This window comes from Acipenser ruthenus, chromosome 38 (genome assembly GCF_902713425.1).
Source record: "Acipenser ruthenus chromosome 38, fAciRut3.2 maternal haplotype, whole genome shotgun sequence".
Taxonomy (NCBI): Eukaryota; Metazoa; Chordata; class Actinopteri; order Acipenseriformes; family Acipenseridae; genus Acipenser; species Acipenser ruthenus.
Window position 1 is genome coordinate 8,558,166 of NC_081226.1, and position 15,633 is coordinate 8,573,798.

General features: G+C 40.1%; 1 pseudogene; it reads left to right on the top strand.

The window, feature by feature from the left end:
• Nucleotides 1-15,618, top strand: part of LOC131706965 (zinc finger protein 883-like) — a 59,700-nt pseudogene extending 44,082 nt beyond the window's left edge.
• Nucleotides 15,619-15,633: the final 15 nt, after the last annotated feature.

The window sequence follows — 15,633 nt, forward strand, 5'->3', positions numbered from 1 at the left end:
CTGGGAGAGTCTACGCTGACCCTTCCTCGGGAGCGGACTTCTACAGGCTCCGACCTGTAGGACTTGGTATTCTATACTAGATAGAGAGGGGCGAAGAAGTGAGACAGTTAGTGTCCCGTACAGGGCATTCAGTGATTCAAAGAGTCTGTTGTGTCTGAATATTGTAAATAAAAGTTACTTGCCTGCAATCTCTACGTGTCTGTGCTCGTCGGTGGACAGGAGTTTGTTACTATATATATATATATATATATATATATATAAGTAGCTTTTGAGTTAAGGGGAATGAAAGCAATGAATAGAGAACAAGGGGTAATTGGGGAAATATGCAATAAAGCATTACAAGAGCCAATCAAATCACATGAAAGTCACCTAATGGCTTCTCTCTCTCTTATCACAATGTTATTATTATTTATTTCTTAGCAGACGCCCTTATCCAGGACAACTTACACATTATTTTTACACATTATTTTTACATACAATTCCCCATTTATACAGTTGGGTTTTTACTGGAGCAATTTAGGTAAAGTACCTCACTCAAGGGAACAGCAGCAGTGTCCCCCACTGGGGATTGAACCCACAACCCTCTGGTCAAGAGTCCAGAGCCCTAACCACTATGCCACAATGCCTCCAAGCTTTCCCACTCCTGTTGACATCATATTCCTCTGACAGACAAGAACCAATAAAAAAGCGGGACTGTTAAGCAGTTCCATCCCCAAAATGGGACCTGTGTCATACCTCAGCGTCTTTTCAAAGAGAAGTCACTTAACCTCCTTGTGCTCCGTCTTTCAGTTGAGATGTAATTGTAAGTGACTCTGCAGCTGATGCACAGTTCACACACCCTAGTCTCTGTAAGTTGCCTTGGATAAAGGTGTCTGCTAAATAAACTAATAATAATAATAAAAAGTTCCATCCCAAAAACCAAGCCAGTCGCTGCGTTCTAGTAGCGCAAGCTTTTGGGAGCCTGCATCGACTTTGCGTCAAATGACGTGGGTCTGCGCGCACAACACCTGTCCCAGTAAGGCAAACTGCTTGGCCGCAGCCAGAACTGACAGCAGAGGTGACGCGTGCTCTGGGTGTTGAGTCTGCGCAGACCCGCCCTATAAACAATGGAAGAGCGCCAGCCGTGCAAGAGGGGCTTTGAGAGCCATGTGCAGGATTAGTGAAGGGGATACCGCCACCTGGTGTGGGGTGTGAAATACATGCGAAAACAGCTTGTATAAATTACAACCTATTATTGTAAACGACATACATGTGTATATATTATGTGTTTGCATTAAATTCTCGGACGTAACTAGTAAAACCGATGTACATGACTTAACATGCTTGAACAGACCTATAATAAAATAATAATAACAATCTGGACACCTGCAGCAATGCAGGATTTGTTGTCTGTCCAGTTCGTTTATCTTGTCTGTCTTGTTTTGTCCTGCTGCTGTCCAGATTATTTGTTGTTGCAGCTCCACAGGAATCCCCTCTTTCTTTTATTTTCAAATAAACCTGTATTAAGAATTAACAGCGTTTCCCCTGAGTCCTGCTTCACAGACATGACAATGTTACTATATATGTGTGTATGTGTGTGTGTGTGTTTATTTATACAGGCATTTCCAGTACAGCTTGCAGAGCAGGTTACATTGCTCTAGTTTATTAAATGACATGTATAGTGTTCCTGTTCTTATTGCTGTCTATTGATTAAACTACAAACAATAAAGGTAAAGCAGACTTCAAATGATGCCCTTACCGGTTAACTGTTGGTTTGGAATGTATTTGGTCTAATGTACACATACATACACATATAAAATATGTGCTAATGTTGTAAGCTAAATGTCACTTTCAGAATAGATATGAAAGTACATAAGCTTTCTCCTGTGAAAGTAGTTATCCATAATTATCACATTTAATAATATACTAACAAGTAACCCACATGTACTTAAAACACACCTGAATGGTTAAAGTGTGATAAAGCCACGTTGTTATCCTGAGTGATTCATTCAACCCACCTGTGTGTATCTGTGTCTATAAAAGCTATGTTAGTGGCAGCCACTTCCCTGGTGAGCATCCATAATGGAAAAGCTGGATATTACACTCACTGATGGCATGGCAACTATTACACCTGCAGAGAAGGAAAGAATTCAGTCAAGTACGAAATATTAATACTGATAATAAACTAAACCCCATTTAAGAATGCATTATTGAAACTTACATGATGTGTATCAGTGATGTTGTGTGTTCATGTTTGATTTGTCACTATAACTACTACAACAAATATGTTCTTGAAGACATCGAAAGCTGTTATAAGGAACATGAGAGAAATGTTTTACAGAGACCACCTGTCATCTTCACAACCCTGGAATACAATAACTACAACAACCCTGAAATACGATAACTACAACAACCCTGGATTACAATGACTACAACAACCCTGGAATACAATAACTACAACAACCCTGTAATACAATAACTACAACAACCCTGTAATACGATAACTACAACAACCCTGTAATACGATAACTACAACAACCCTGTAATACAATAACTACAACAACCCTGTAATACAATAACTACAACAACCCTGTAATACAATAACTACAACAACCCTGTAATACGATAACTACAACAACCCTGTAATACGATAACTACAACAACCCTGTAATACGATAACTACAACAACCCTGTAATACAATAACTACAACAACCCTGTAATACAATAACTACAACAACCCTGTAATACGATAACTATAACAACCCTGTAATACAATAACTACAACAACCCTGTAATACAATAACTACAACAACCCTGTAATACGATAACTACAACAACCCTGGAATACAATAACTACAACAACCCTGTAATACAATAACTACAACAACCCTGTAATACAATAACTACAACAACCCTGTAATACGATAACTACAACAACCCTGTAATACGATAACTACAACAACCCTGTAATACAATAACTACAACAACCCTGTAATACGATAACTACAACAACCCTGTAATACAATAACTACAACAACCCTGTAATACAATAACTACAACAACCCTGTAATACGATAACTACAACAACCCTGTAATACAATAACTACAACAACCCTGGAATACAATAACTACAACAACCCTGGAATACAATAACTACAACAACCCTGTAATACAATAACTACAACAACCCTGTAATACGATAACTACAACAACCCTGGAATACGATAATTACAACAACCCTGTAATACGATAACTACAACAACCCTGTAATACAATAACTACAACAACCCTGTAATACAATAACTACAACAACCCTGTAATACGATAACTACAACAACCCTGTAATACGATAACTACAACAACCCTGTAATACAATAACTACAACAACCCTGTAATACGATAACTACAACAACCCTGTAATACAATAACTACAACAACCCTGTAATACGATAACTACAACAACCCTGTAATACGATAACTACAGCCTTTTGTTGTTGTGCATTTGCATTGGTATTTGTTTAGACAAACCCTAACCTTAACCCTAACCCTTTACCAGACCTGTTAGCTCCTCTTGATACAATGCATATTCCGACTTCATGTAATGCCACAGTTATATATCCACTAATCTTTGCTCATCCTATTTCATGCAGATCTTAAATATGCCAGTAGGCTTTTCAGTGATGTACTGAAGAGCCAGAGCCCAGTGCAACCAAAAGGTGAGTTATGTGTGTGCATGTTTCTAAACTGTATTGTAGGGAGAGTTCACTTGTGTTTGTTTGTAATCAGAAGCCATATATATAGAACATATTTTAATTAAGAATGTCAGTGAACTAATAGTACCACTGGATATACTAGTTTGGTTACTGGACTCCATCACTTTATGCAGTTATATTTTCTGTTGCATTTTGTTTATCCTTATAGTAAATGCAATCATTATGGGACGTATATGTATTTGTGTAAAATGTAGCATTTAATTAATTGTACAAAGGCTAATAAAATAGACAACTAATGAAAAATGTATTTGTGCTGTCTACATCGTTTGACCTTTTCTGAGGTTGCTGTAATTGCTGAAGGTGGTGGAGCACGAAGGGAAACTCAATTGCTTCTATCTCTTCTGCAATGGCAAAATCAATGAAGTTGGTCGCTATGTTTGCTCAGTGGACCGCGCTGGGAAACCTCCTAAATCTGTCCCAGCTCCGTCTACGCAGGCGGTGACGTCAGAGGCAGACTCCCGCTGGCGACGCAGGATTTTTAGGAGTTACTAGAGCGCAGGCAGAGTCATACCTCAGCGCATTTTCAAAGAGAATAAAAACAACGACAAACGCCTGAAATTTAAAAGAAAAGAAAAAAAAAACCGACTCAGCCCTGCACAGTTGTTTTTAATTTATTTAACATTTTGTTGCGCGCCACTTGACAAGGCGAGGACGATAAAAAAAAAAAAAAGTGAGTTCCATGTTGTTGTTTTTAATTGGTGTTTCGTTGTTCTCGACGCAGTGGTGTTTTGCTGTTAGCCGCGGGTTTTTCAGCCGGTCAGTGTTTCTGTGCAGCGCAGGTATGTGATGTTCTCGTCATGGGTAGCTAGTAATGTCAGCGCGGTGTTGATGTGGTTTAACCTGCTGAACTCGGATGCGCGCAACCTCTCGATGCTCTCCTAGTGTCTGGGATAAATCCCGACTGAACTGAACAGATACTGTACGAAACTACACGTGATTGTAGATTCATATTGAATATAAACTACATGGAAACGCATTGCGCGCTGAGAGATAAGCACGTCTGTCTGTGTTAATGACTTTATAAAACATATTATTATTATTATTTATTTCTTAGCAGACGCCCTTATCCAGGGCGACTTACAATTGTTACAACATATCACATTATACATTATTTCACATTATACAGATATCACATTATTTTTACATACAATTACCCATTTATACAGTTGGGTTTTTACTGGAGCAATCTAGGTAAAGTACCTTGCTCAAGGGTACAGCAGCAGTGTACCCCACCGGGGATTGAACCCACAACCCTCCGGTCAAGAGTCCACAGCCCTAACCACTACTCCACACTGCTGCCCTAACATAATGTTCTTGATTACTCTATTTTATTATTTATTTATTTATTTTAACTGCAGATGCCTTAAACTAAATGATACAGACGCGGTTGTTTTAAACTAAATGATACAGACGCGGTTGTTTTAAACTAAATGATACAGACGCGGTTGTTTTAAACTAAATGATACAGACGCGGTTGTTTTAAACTAAATGATATAGACGCGGTTGTTTTAAACTAAATGATACAGACGCGGTTGTTTTAAACTAAATGATATAGACGCGGTTGTTTTCGTTATTTTGAGAAAAGGTATTTAGAGTGTCGCGCTACAGGAAGTGGCTGAAAGCCGGTGTAGGTGCAGAAAGTGGTACATCATCAGAATGTGGTACTGGTACCAAAACTTGATCCGTGTGACGTCAAAAAATGGTACGCTGTCAGTGTTGTGATTGACTGCTGCACAAATCACTAGGAATAAGACAAACTGTGGTTCACCCACAAAATTGTACATGTTTACAATGTTAGATAACACAATTTGTTGCTCATCAGTTAGTCACATATTTGCTGAATTGGTTATATATATATATATATATATATAATCTCTCTCTCTCTCTCTCTCTCTCTCTCTCTATATATATATATATATATATATATATATATATATATATATATATATATATATATATATTAAAATTAACTTTAAAGGTCGAACAGTACTTTGTATTTGTTCAGATGGGCGTTAACTTTTTTTCTGAGCTAAAATTATTTGCACAGCCCGGGCACGCGCAGTACATGGTGTACCACGTTTTAACATGTACCGCAAAATAACACGACCTGGGACTTTTTTAACATAACATATCCTGTTATACAGACTTTTCAGCACGATAGGCTTTTTACAGTATATAGTGAGTATTAATGGGCTTTTTAATTAGTATTAATTAGACATTCTGTAATAACACAGGGATGTGATAAAATCAGTGCTGAAGCGACCTTATATTTATATGACAATTGTTATTTTGCGCAGTTTAAGCTGTGTCTGAATGAACCACTCGCAGCGAGTCCAGCCTTTGATATGGAGACACTCCGCACTCACTTAACTTGAGCTTACATTAAACTATAATGTGGGCACATTTTAAGGTCTTTATTGTAAAAAGGTCTTCACAGAATTAAAAAGTAACTTAATACAGTCGGTAAAATTCCTTAGTAACAAAACTAATCTGTACACAAAATATTAAGGCATTGTCGGGTGTTCAATATGCTTTTAGTACTCGCATACACACACATGCTCACACGCACACACACACACACGTGTGGAAGGCCATCCGGGTCAGAAACACACTATTTAGTGCATCTTCAAATATTTAGTACATGCAGAGGCACTGGCCCTCCAATAATCATCTCCAAAATATTGATTTCTGCCCTTTCTGTCACTGACACTCACACACTAAACGTATTTCCTCATAAAGTGTAGTTATGGTCGTGTGTGTACTTGGTTTGCACATGTCCCCCCCCCCCCCCCCCCCAATAAGAAATAAGTAATAATAATAATAATAAAGTGCAGTTAAGGACTGGCGCGTGTGTCCCTTTAATGTTTGAGTCCAGCTGTAGTAGTACAATTAGTGGATAAACCGCACATTTTAAAAATGATGCTATTTTATGCTAAACTGAAAACTGTTAATATACTAAAGGGAAAGCACTTGTGAAGCTGAATCGAGAGCTTCAATGCAGAGTTCCTGAAATGCAGTGTGATTTATTCGTACACCACATTGAGCCTGTTTTAACACTCGGGAATCGGACAATGCAATGTCTTTGTCAGAACACATGAAGCTCTGTAAAGAACATGACCTGGACTCCTGTATCCTGATGTATTCCACCTGCAGGTGCTTTGGGCCGCGCTACCTGTTACAGCTGCAACTGCAGAAAGATGTGTCAGTGATAAAAAGCTCCAGAGCGTATGGAGTTTCATTGAAATGGCGAGTGTAATGCTATTTATTTATATAACCATATCAACACACACCACACACACACACACACACACACATTATATATATATATTGACATTGTCATGTTTCTTTACAAACACAAAAATAAATACAAAAACAAACATTTTAACAAAAACACTTGCTCACAGAGTGAAATCAAACAGTTAAAACAAAACAAAGTCACGAACACTAAAATAAACAAAACAGACCCTGGGTCAGTCTGGGCAGTTTCCTTCACTGTTTCTGCACAAGGTTTTTAGACAATAACAAAACATCAGATCTTTTTAAAATACAAAACAAAACACAAGGCTGCGCCGTCATATTTATACATTCTATTAATAATACAGTCATATTTATACATTCTATTAATAATACAGTCGTATTTATACATTCTATTAATAATAGTCATATTTATACATTCTATTAATAATAGTCATATTTATACATTCTATTAATAATACAGTCATATTTATACATTCTATTAATAATACAAAGCCTCTATACAAGCAGGGCTGTGCCCTGCCCCCGCTAATAGTGTGCAGGGCTCTCTCCTGCTTCCCTGCTGCAGGCTCTCTTACAACCGTATTGTCAATAAAATGCACAGTACTACTACATTTATAATACTTTTCATTGTACTGTCAATGAAATTTGATTTCAGTGTTACTGTAGCTTCAGTAGAAACTCAGTATGCATTTGGCATTATTTTATTACTGTAACGTCAAGCTTGGCAAATGTCTGTGATATTCTTTGAGCGCTGGATGAGGAAGCAGGTATCTTGTTTGTTTATGTCCGTGTTATGTCTGTGTTGAAGGGACTATCTATCTGACTATCTGTACAGATCTGCCTCCTTATTTTTTTTTTTTCGGCTGCTATCGGTCTCACTCAGCCATTGAAAGCTTTTCTCTGCTTTTTCCTGAGAAAAAATGACCTAGAGACCTGCGCTTGACATCTTTTTGATGATGTCGGACCGTGTTGGAAAACATGGAACAAGTATTGAATAGCAGTTTGCTACGCATGAGGAATGACGGCTGTATTCATGTTATTTTTCTGAAAAGTGATTTAACATTGGATAGAAAAAACTGTTAGTTCCAAAAATGCAAGCACTGCTGTGATAGATGAAAGCTGCAATATGGTAGAGAAGTTACTCTGAAGTTGTAACAACTGAAAAAGATTCTTTTGTGTCAAAGCAAATGGCTGGCCAGCAGCACACGGCTGTACAAACAAGTCCTTTGATCTCCAGCCCTGACATGAAAGAAGCTTGCCGTTCGGGGAGTCCACTGGGGTATAAAACTAGTTAACAGGTTTTTGCTTAGAAAATACAGCTGGTTTATGACGGGGTCATAAAGCTAGTTTTCAAGGGGACCGAAGGAGCCAGGCTCTAAGACTTCAAATAGATCAAAAGAGAAAAGGTCTCAAGAAGATGACAAAAACCAGATGTATGGACCTTTGTGGCACCAGGGGTGTGAAGAATGCACTGAGTTCAGAGGTCTTCACACTAGATCACACACACACACACACACACACACACACTCGCACATGAAATATATGGTAACAGGATAATGAGTTGTACCTTTTCTATTGGTTAAGTGTCAGAGAAAGAGGAGGAGAGAGACACCTATGCAGAAGGGTATTTAATGTCATGCAACAATTGTAAGAACGAGTATTCTGTTTGTCCTGTACCTGGGACCAGACTCCCTGCATATTTCAATAAACCTAACAACTGATTGAAGAAAAGGACTCTGTGCAGTTTCTTGAATCTACTTACTCACCATCCTTTTTTAAGTTACATCAGACCGGAAAGGGAAAATTGTAATGTCAGACCTGGTCCAACATGGCCGCAAAGGGTTAAACTTTTTCAACAGATAAAATCCTATGATATTATAAATTTATTACAAGAAATTCTGTGTTCCTTCAATAGTAAAGCCACTCCTGCTATAATGCCAGATTGCATTTGTCCCTTGAATGCCGTTCATTACACTATTTAAATTGATACATGATTATTTTTTCAGCAGCTACTAAACAGAATCCGGTCTGCTGCCATGGACAGTGTGAAGATGGAATCTGTCCAGATTAAAGAGGAGTTCCCTGAACTTGAACTTGTCCCCATTAGAGTGGAGTTCTCTGGGCTGGCTTCCCTCCCCATTAAACAGGAGCTCTGTGAGATACAATGTGACAGCAGTCAGCCAGAGGTCTCTGACATTAAAGCTGAGCACAATGAATTGGAGATCCCCCAGATGGAAGAATCCCTTCCTGTGAAACAAGAAGAGGTGCTGGAAACTGTCCGTATTAAACAGGAGCCCCCTGAAGTAGAGTTTGAGCACATGGAACCAGTGAAGGAAGAATCTGAGGACTTCAAACCAAACATCCTTGAGCAGGAGCCTGTACGCCTGCGGGAGTGTAGCGTGGTGCTGGAGAGAATCTGCGTGAGAGAGCAAGGCGCTGGAGAGGAAGGCTCTCCCAACAGCACGCAAGGAGGTGGAAAGGAAGACGGGCGCTCCCATTCAGAATGCAGTCTAGCAGGTGAGTGACTCCCAGTAGCTGTGACATTGTCATTCTAGATTGCGTGAAATCCACAGTGTGGTTAAGAGGGAGGGAGCATATTGCTTAGAGTACTTTTAAAACCCGTCCAATCAGAATACTGATCTAAAAATGACTAATCTATTTGAACACTTTAAAAGTAAATGGTATTTACTCTGGTCCCACCGCAGTCAGATACGCGACGGATTACTGGATTTGTATTTGTTTTGTTTTACAGACCAGTTTCAAACATAAAAAAGAAAAATCACATGAGTCGATGCTGTAGTCAGATATACATTGATTTAGACAGACAGATTCCAGAATAGCCAGGCTCTGGATTGTAGAGGGGATCACACCATTCATTTCAATAGGGATTAGATCGGGACCCCAAAATCATACCGAATTAGAATGCTGGTTTGTAGAGGGGCTGGATTAGACAGGGCTCTACAGCTATGCACAAAAGCTTTGCATCTCCTACAATTGTAGGATTGAGGCATAATAAAAAAACATATAAACATCAGTTAGACCTTTCATTTAGCATCATGTAATCAAAGAAACTACTAAATTATATTGGAAAAGTCCACCGGAAGCCACAGTAATAGCACAGTATGTTAGATTTCAATGTCACATTGCATATTTTTTTTATTTTTTATTGTCGCCATCCTCAAATTCTAGGTGTTTCTAAACTTTTGTCTGTAGTGTAGGTTGCTGATGCATTTACAGTCTGTGTAACTGTATAAAATAAACTGCTTGTGTTTCTGTCTGTATACTGGAGTCCTGAAACCCACTGTGTTGGGATTCAATTATAGGAATGATAAATGGAGAGAATTGAATTAACAAAACACTAAACCCTGCATGTGTAATGTAATGCTATGGCATGGGGCTGCACATTTCTAATGCACCGTGATGTATATCTGTACAACAATAAACAAGATGATTCCAAACAGAGAGAGGGAGGGAGCCGTTCCAGTCTCCAAGCACATCATTGACAGCTGATGCGGATTACACTGCAGTTCAGTGTATGCATCTGTACAGACCCCAAGATTAGAAAAAACTCAATGCCATCATGAGAAAGATATCATTGTAATCTAATGCTGAGGAGAAAGATATATTGTAGGGTTTGTCAGGGGAAATAGAACTGAAACATTACAGGAGAACTTCACAGTCAGATTTTGATCCCAGGGCTCGGTTTCACCAGCATCAGTCTTTACTGACTTTGCTTTCACACAGAAAGGCTTTAAGTTTAACTTTGCATTTTTAAACTGGTGTAACCCAGAGCAAACCCCACAGCTAAAATGCACACACTTTAATCCAGGGGTTCCAAACAGCACCACCTTCAGGCCGCGGGTGCAATGACATTCTATGTGTTTTTTTTCTATTAATAACGATAAGCAGGCGTCGGCAGCAGCTGTAATTATAGAAAAATAAAGTGTAGCAAGGGAGTATCGGCGGACTGTCAATCAAAGCAGAAATTCACAAATCAGAGCTAACAGATTGCCTTCCTGTAGGCGGGATGTAGAGCGAGAGCTCTGACAATAGGGTGGTGTTGAGGTCATGTGATCGCTCTGCTGGCAGATGTAAAAAGTGTGTTCAGTATTCATAACATTCGAATCCGCCACCAAAGAATACGTTTTGCAAAGTATAAAGAACAGAAAAGGCAGCTGCAGGAGTCTGAATTTTTAACTCTGTGCATATTCTATGTGATTTCCATCTGTCACATTATTTATTCAAATGAATAAAGGACAGTTTAGATTAGCTTTATTTATAATGTAACAGGTTTAAACATAGAAAATGTTTTTAATTCAACATTTTCCCCAGGAGTGCTAATTGTGGGCCGCAGTGCCTGATGCAGCTGAACAGGTGGGCCTCGGGTAAAAAAAATTGAGAACCCCTGCTTTAATCCACTCCACCACCCAGGCACATACCCTAAGCCTACAAGCAGCCCCTCTTACTGTCTTTCTTGTTCATATTTTCCAGGTTCCAGTCCAGCAGCTAAGAGGACGGCCGGTGGTGAATATTCTGACTGTGGGAAAGGTTTCACCCAGTTAGGACGTTTAAAAATACACCAGCGAATTCACACAGGAGAGAAACCGTATCGCTGCTCTGACTGTGGGAAGAGTTTCAGTCGCTTAGGAAACCTGAAAACACACCAGCAAATTCACACAGGAGAGAAAACATATCGCTGCTCTGACTGTGGGAAGAGTTTCATTCAGTCAGATCATCTGAAAAGACACCAGCGAATTCACACAGGAGAGAAACCGTATTGCTGCTCTGACTGTGGGAAGAGTTTCAGTCGCTTAGGAAACCTGAAAACACACCAGCAAATTCACACAGGAGAGAAACCGTATTGCTGCTCTGACTGTGGGAAGAGTTTCAGAAATTCAGGAACACTGAAAACACACCAGCGAATTCATACAGGAGAGAAACCGTATTGCTGCTCTGACTGTGGGAAGAGTTTCAGAGTTTCAGAAAAACTGAAAACACACCAGCGAATTCACACAGGAGAGAAACCATATTGCTGCTCTGATTGTGGGAAGAGTTTCAGTCAGTTAAGTAACATGAAAACACACCAGTTAACTCACACAGAAGAGAAACCATATTGCTGCTCTGATTGTGGGAAGAGTTTCAGAGAAAGAGGAACCCTGACAAAACATGAGCAAATTCACACAGGAGAGAAACCATATTTATGCTCTGACTGTGGGAAGAGTTTCAGAAATTCAGGAAAACTGAAAACACACCAGCGAATTCACACAGGAGAGAAACCATATTTATGCTCTGACTGTGGGAAGAGTTTCAGGCATGCAGTCTCCCTGAATAAACACCAGCGAATTCATACAGGAGAGAAACCGTATTGCTGCTCTGACTGTGGGAAGAGTTTCAGAGAAAGAGGAACCCTGACAAAACATGAGCGAATTCACACAGGAGAGAAACCGTATTGCTGCTCTGACTGTGGGAAGAGTTTCAGAAATTCAGGAACACTGAAAACACACCAGCGAATTCATACAAGAGAGAAACCGTATCGCTGCTCTGACTGTGGGAAGATTTTTAGTCAGTTAAGTAACCTCAAAAAACACACCAGCAAACTCACACAGGAGAGAAATTGTACCAGTGCTCTGACTGTGGGAAGAGTTTCAACAAGTTAGGACATCTTCAAACACACCAGTGAATTCACAACGGAGACAAACCCTAAGGACCATGTTCATTCAGAAAGAAACATTACCTTACATCAGCGCTCCAGATAAGGTTTGGGGTCTAGGAGTAACTTACCCTCTAATTTTAACACAGAGTAAAATGTATTTTCAGTGGGTAAAATGCAACATTTCTTTGAAGTCCTGAGTAATCTCGATAAATACTGTACAATCTTTGATGCTAATGGGCAGGCATTAAAAAAAAGCCTTCCGTTTTAACTGCAGTGTTTCTTTGAACTACGGCACAACCACAGCTCTACAAGGTTCTGTATCGGCTCAGCACATTTATTTTCCAGGTATCACACTGACTCTGCAAATCAATTACATTATATTTTAACATGAACCTCTTTTGCGATACGGACGTACCTGGCACGTCATGATTAAAAACATGGTTAAAAATGTTTAAAAAAAAAATAAAAATCTGGATTGCTGTGGCTCATCGAGGAGTTATTACACAACATCTTAATGTCATTATATTACATAGATAAAATATATTTGATGTGACACAGTTGTTAAATGTAATTTACAGCCTGTTTGAATGCAAGCAGTGGCCATCTTTGGCTTGTACTGGAAACATCCAGAATGAATTTAAAACAATCTGTGTGTAACTTTTGTTTTCTTTTCAATGAGGATTGATAATAAAAAAAGTTTACCTTTTGATTAGTAGCTGTTTTATCGAGCTGTGCTTCATGAAATCAGCTTTGAAGTAACATACAACTATTTGTCTATGTCTTTTTTTGTTCATGTGACAGAGAGGAAGATACGGGACAGCAGTGTGGAGTAGTGGTTAGGGCTCTGGACTCTTGACCAGAGGGTTGTGGGTTCAATCCCCGGTGGGGACACTGCTGTTGTACCCTTGAGGTACTTTACCTAAATTGCTCCAGTAAAAACCCAACTGTATAAATGGGTAATTGTATGTAAAATAATGTGATATCTTGTAACAATTGTAAGTCGCCCTGGATAAGGGCGTCTGCTAAGAAGTAAATAATAATAATAATAATAATAATAATAATAATACTGACTGTCATCGTGTGACACCATTGTAATGCACCGAGCGTGTGGGAGCTACTGTATCATCGTGTGACACCATTGTAATGCACCGAGCGTGTGGGAGCTACTGTATCATCGTGTGACACCATTGTAATGTACAGAGCGTGTGGGAGCTACTGTATCATCGTGTGACACCATTGTAATGTACAGAGCGTGTGGGAGCTACTGTATCATCGTGTGACACCATTGTAATGTACAGAGCGTGTGGGAGCTACTGTATCATCGTGTGACACCATTGTAATGTACAGAGTGTGTGGGAGCTACTGTATCATCGTGTGACACCATTGTAATGTACAGAGCGTGTGGGAGCTACTGTATCATCGTGTGACACCATTGTAATGTACAGAGTGTGTGGGAGCTACTGTATCATCGTGTGACACCATTGTAATGTACAGAGCGTGTGGGAGCTACTGTATCATCGTGTGACAGCATTGTAATGCACCGAGCGTGTGGGAGCTACTGTATCATCGTGTGACACCATTGTAATGCACCGAGCGTGTGGGAGCTACTGTATCATCGTGTGACACCATTGTAATGCACCGAGCGTGTGGGAGCTACTGTATCATCGTGTGACACCATTGTAATGCACCGAGCGTGTGGGAGCTACTGTATCATCGTGTGACACCATTGTAATGTACAGAGCGTGTGGGAGCTACTGTATCATCGTGTGACACCATTGTAATGTACAGAGTGTGTGGGAGCTACTGTATCATCGTGTGACACCATTGTAATGTACAGAGCGTGTGGGAGCTACTGTATCATCGTGTGACACCATTGTAATGTACAGAGCGTGTGGGAGCTACTGTATCATCGTGTGACACCATTGTAATGTACAGAGCGTGTGGGAGCTACTGTATCATCGTGTGACTCCATTGTAATGTACAGAGCGTGTGGGAGCTACTGTATCATCGTGTGACTCCATTGTAATGTACAGAGCGTGTGGGAGCAACTGTATCATCGTGTGACACCATTGTAATGCACCGAGCGTGTGGGAGCTACTGTATCATCGTGTGACACCATTGTAATGTACAGAGTGTGTGGGAGCTACTGTATCATCGTGTGACACCATTGTAATGCACCGAGCGTGTGGGAGCTACTGTATCATCGTGTGACACCATTGTAATGTACAGAGCGTGTGGGAGCTACTGTATCATCGTGTGACACCATTGTAATGTACAGAGCGTGTGGGAGCTACTGTATCATCGTGTGACACCATTGTAATGTACAGAGCGTGTGGGAGCTACTGTATCATCGTGTGACACCATTGTAATGTACAGAGCGTGTGGGAGCTACTGTATCATCGTGTGACTCCATTGTAATGTACAGAGCGTGTGGGAGCTACTGTATCATCGTGTGACTCCATTGTAATGTACAGAGCGTGTGGGAGCAACTGTATCATCGTGTGACACCATTGTAATGCACCGAGCGTGTGGGAGCTACTGTATCATCGTGTGACACCATTGTAATGCACCGAGCGTGTGGGAGCTACTGTATCATCGTGTGACACCATTGTAATGCACCGAGCGTGTGGGAGCTACTGTATCATCGTGTGACACCATTGTAATGCACCGAGCGTGTGGGAGCTACTGTATCATCGTGTGACACCATTGTAATGTACAGAGCGTGTGGGAGCTACTGTATCATCGTGTGACACCATTGTAATGTACAGAGTGTGTGGGAGCTACTGTATCATCGTGTGACACCATTGTAATGCACCGAGTGTGTGGGAGCTACTGTATCATCGTGTGACACCATTGTAATGTACAGAGTGTGTGGGAGCTACTGTACTTCCAACTTTTAAAAAAGTGTTGTAAACCCAGCGATCATAGGGTAAAAATAAACATTAGGAACCGTGTGTTTTTTGTATATA